This window comes from Arachis duranensis, chromosome 10 (assembly GCF_000817695.3).
Source record: "Arachis duranensis cultivar V14167 chromosome 10, aradu.V14167.gnm2.J7QH, whole genome shotgun sequence".
Classification (NCBI taxonomy): Eukaryota; Viridiplantae; Streptophyta; class Magnoliopsida; order Fabales; family Fabaceae; genus Arachis; species Arachis duranensis.
The window spans coordinates 1,294,334-1,299,553 of NC_029781.3; positions in this window are offsets into that span (position 1 = coordinate 1,294,334).

Below are 5,220 nucleotides of genomic sequence, written 5' to 3' on the forward strand. Positions count from 1 at the left end.
AGCATAAACTCAAGCTCATCATGGTTGGATCAACAACTTATCTTGTTTACCTTAGCTTTAAATTTCATTCTCACCTCTTTTAATTTGTTTTCGTCACATTGATGAATTAAATTTATATGTAGTTTTTACCCTTCATATTTAGTATTCTAACTCACTTTTATGTGTAGTACTTTTTACATCATATCTGAGTTTGGATTCTAGTTTGAGTTTTATTGGAAATTTATGCATATAATTGTTCAATTTTCTATACTTTTGCATTATGATCATAACTTGTTAAATAAATCTAAAATATGTTATGGCTTATGAGAAAACTCAAGGAATTACCTATAGATGAGTAAATCAGTAAACACATAAATTGGCCTCCAAAAAAAAACTTAATATTTTTAGTCTCTAACAAAATTTCATTAATTTAGAAGTTCTTGAGAGGATTAATTTATTTTTAAAAAAAATTAATTTATCTTATAATAATATTTTTTGATTCAATTTTCTTATAATAAATTTGTTATAGATTTATTTATTTAACACAAATATTAAAAATTTTATTAAAAAACAACAAAAGAATTAATCTAACTTACAACATAATTTTTAGAGACATCTAAAATAATAAAAATTGGAGACTAAAATATTTTATCCAAAAAATTTGTTTGGGACAAATTTAAACATTTAATCTAAGAAAAATTTGACATTCATAGAATGTCTTAGTCATCATATCTACCATATATAGTTAGTGAAACTTAATCTCATTATAGTATAGTTAATGGCCTTGTTCGTGATGTCCACTGAGTATGTATAATTACTTGTGGCTTGAATTAAGAGTGGATTTTGATGCAATTGTGAAATTTTACTATTTGAATATGTGCATGTTTGGGGAAAAGAAGGGTCTCAAGTCCAAAGTCCTATCCCTGGCCTGACTAGTGTTATTGTTTGTAGCAGCCTTTGGGGGGAAAAGCACTGTCTGTTCTGATAGTAGTAATAAGCATGCCTGCAACCACTCTTGTTGCTGCCAACATAAAAAAGATGCACACCTCAGAACTTGTTTTGGTAGAGAGAGAATCTTATGGGAAATTCACAATCTTTCCCTTCAAATTGCAAACTTTTGACACATTGAATACTGTATCTGCAACAGTGGGTGGGGGAAATAAGTCATAACAACCAGAACTGCTTGCACTATTATTCTTCCCTTGTGTTACAGAACTAACTAGGACAAAATAAAGACACGAGTAATGACTAATGATACGATAATTAGGATTAGTTAATTGCTTAGTCTATATTTTAATATTTGTCAATTCAGATTTCAGAGTATAGATTCTGGCTCATTTTTTTGATATGAGAAGCATGTGTGTGTTGTTGTGCCTTGTTGTGGAGAATGTGGGTGTTAGACATGGATGTGGCACAGTTTTTTCTAAAACGAGAGATAAAGAAATTGGACCATCCGGTTTTTTTATAAAAAAATTAAGCCTAATAATCAGATCGTCCGATTAGTGTGGAAGAGAAAATTTAAATTTTGCAAAGGTAATTAGACCCTCCAATTTATGTAACCAAAAACCAGACAGTCCCAATTTTACTTTTAACACCACAATTGTGTAAAGTACTTATACACTCCAGAATTGCATCCTACACCGTTCCCCTTCCACATCTAAATTAAAAAGTGACAGATTGTTCATCCAATTGAATCTCTCTGATGTTACATAGCAGCATGTAAGTTTCTAAGGATGTTTGCCTTGTCGGTTTGTGTTATTCCATGAGCTAGAAAACCAGAACCTCAATGAATGTTCCCAGTAATACGAGGGGGATGGTGTGGTCATTGTCATCCCTGTAAGCAACCTCAGTTTCTCTGACCCTAGAAAACAACCTTGTCACCTCTTTTTTACTTGTAATTAAAATGTTCAGTTTAAATTTAATCCACTATAAGTATATAGTTATGTTATTTCTTCATCATTTATTAATATTCTCTTACCTGGAAGGTGATGCTTACACAATTATGATCTTGAATCAGAGGTCTACTTTCATGCTAACATGTCCACGTCATCTTTTTCTAATATAGTAATAGTATGGCTTTGGAAAAGGTACTGTGTCATACTTATTATTTCTGGCTTTGCAACTCATCATGAAACTGATGAAATTGATAAATATTGAAGTGAATGCTGGTGCAAACCAAGTAGTAGTTCTAGACTTCTAGTTGTTATGGTTTCGGTGACATGTTGGATCAATATTTAAGGGTGTAATGGTCATGACCATTCGAGATATATATATATATATAATCATAATGTTATGTTTATATAGGAAGCTCCATACAAATGATACATCCACATGCTTCAGATACCCTTCACTCAAACACATAATTTTTTTTTGGTCTGGACACATAATTCGTTACCACATTTTAACCAAGTGGGCTTGGGCTTCCGGATAATTACTACTTCAATTCATTCATTTCATTGTGATTGCTAATGGCAGCAGGAACAAACTCTCTTCTTAATGTTAATTTCTTAGCAAAAGTTATTTTCTTTCATTCTTTTCCACAAGTCCTGTACCTCCCCTACCATTACTAGTGTTTTTTACCTGTTATGTCAATATTCCAGTAATAAGATTTTATATTCTAATATCATATTTGTTTTTAGAATCAAAATAATACGACGAATTATGTTATTTGTTGAAATTTATCAACATATTTTATTTATTTTTAAGTTGAAGTAGCTTTATTTGTATTTAAAAATGGTTTCATATTTTTTATTAGTTTAAATACATACTAAAACTATTAAAAATAAGATCAATACACAATATATTATCACAACAATAACAGACTTATTGGTCCAAAATAATTTTTCACAATATTTTTTTTCTATTTCAAGATAGTTAATAAAAGTTTTTTTAAGAGAATATAGAATATAATTTATACTTACTCTTTATGCATAAGCACCATTATATATAATTATCCTGATCCTTACAAAAGGGAGGTAAGTCAAAAAGATAAAGAAGAAGAAGACGTGCAACAACCTTCATCGATGTTATTTCATGGTTTAATTTTCCAAATAAAAAATGAAAGTAAGCACTTAAGTAATGTAATTTAAACATTGAGAAGACTCAACATATGAAGAATTATGATAAAATTAACTTGTATGAGATAAAAATGATAAAATTTATAACATAAAATTATAAAAACACTTAAATAAATAAGGACAAAATAAAAAAATAGAAGAGATAGAGTACAATAAAGAATAATAATATTTTATAGTTTAGGAAAAAAATCAAAGAGTAAAAATAATGCATTATAGGAGAAAAAAAATATTATCGAATAAAGAATAATTGGTAAAAAATAAGATTGTTTTTAGTATATATGATTTTTTATAGCGAATAAATTTTGAAACACAAAAAATAGATAAAATAAAAAAGGAAGAAATAAAATTTTATTTTTTAATAGATTTAAAAAATATTTACTATCATATAATAAATGGTGAACATATAATTATTAGACAATAAATTATAAAAAACTATTAATAAAAATCATAAATTTGATATTTGTTACGGTGGGTAACCGGAGATTGATGGGTTAAATGGCGTTGGTTGGCCCAAATGTGTGAAGGAGGAGGATTCCGAATGGGTCTGCAACTCGGGGACCTCCGTCCGACTTGTTTCTATGAGGAGATGGGGGTGGTACCTGCAAAGACACTCCGATGGTGGGGGAGGTACCTGCAAAGATACTCCGATGCCTAAGTTAGCAAGAGTGTGAGCAGGTCTAGAGAGTATTGGACTTAGAGATACCTGAGGGGTGTCAGTGTATTTGTAGTGGTGAACCAATAACCACCGTTGGAGTAGTGCCATATTTTTAGGGTGTTAACCGTCCCATTATCTTAGGGAGGTTAAGATATGGCTCGTAAAAGTGGTTAGAGAGATTCTAGGGGCAGTTACTCATTTGAATGAGTGTTTATCTGCCAGCTAACCCTCGTGCCCGACTTCTTTAGAACAAGTCGTAGTGAGTACCGACTTCATGGGATGAAGATTGGTACTGGTGAGGCCCAACCCTTTGGATTAGGTCTTTCACTTTATCCTGGGCCTTTATTATTGGGCCAGGTTATGAACAACATCGTTATAGAAAAATAGCGTCAATATTTAAGACATCAAATAACCTATATAAAAATAAAATTAAAAAATATAAAACAATAAGGTCGAACACCAATATTTTAAAAAAAATGAGAAAAAATAGACTCTATATAAAAAAAATGTGGAAACCGACGTGACTTTCCGTGTCCTTTTGGTTCTGACAGTTACGTCTAATCAAGCGTCGTGTCCGTTAGGGATGTGCGTAGGTCTTGGTAACGGTGCATTCTTATTAATGACTGACCCGCTTTTACCATTATGTCCCTTAGCATGTTTATAAATACTTTCCCTCTCTTTCATTTTTCGTTTCTGCGATTTTTCAAATTTCCTCTTCCTTCGTTCGTGCTGCGCTCTTGTGTTTCGGAGACTTCTGCTTCTTCCAACCTTCATTTTTGGATAAAGGTTATCTTTTCTTCTTTCGTAACATGCCTTATATTTGCATGCTTTTATTTGTAGATAGATAGGTTGGTTTGTGGATTTTAGTTCCGTATTCCCTCCCTTTAGAGACCGTGTTTTTTATTTTTCTTTTCTTTCCCTTTGTAGGTTTTTGTCACCCTTTTTAAGAAAAGAAATGGCTTCTGTAGATGTTCTTTCTCTGTGGGTTGATGTCACGGTCCTAGTGGAGGAACCTTTGGTCGATACCGAGTTTATCACTCATTTTTGTACTCGCCACAAAATTTGTACCTCTGAGGAAGACGAGCCGAAGTATGAGTTGGTGGTCCCGGGTCCAGAAGACCGGGTTTGTTTTGGGAGGGGCGATGAGGCGGCCCCTCATTTTTTCTTTATGTATGAGTGTATGATCACCCGTTTGGGTGTTTTTCTTCCTTTTTCAGATTTCGAGATGTCTGTTTTGCATCACTGTTGAGTTGCCCCTACTCAGCTTCACCCCAACTCTTGGGGTTTTTTGAAAATTTATCAATTTATTAGCCATGCTTTGGAGTTCCCAACCTCTTTGAAGATTTTTTTCTATCTTTTTCATATGACCAAACCCTTTAGTGGGCTAAACAATAAGCAACAGTGGGTGTCTTTCCGAGCCATACAAGGTCGGAGAGTTTTCACCCTTTTTGATGAATCTTTCCATGACTTCAAAAATTATTTCTTCAAAGTGCAAGCTGTAGAGGGTCA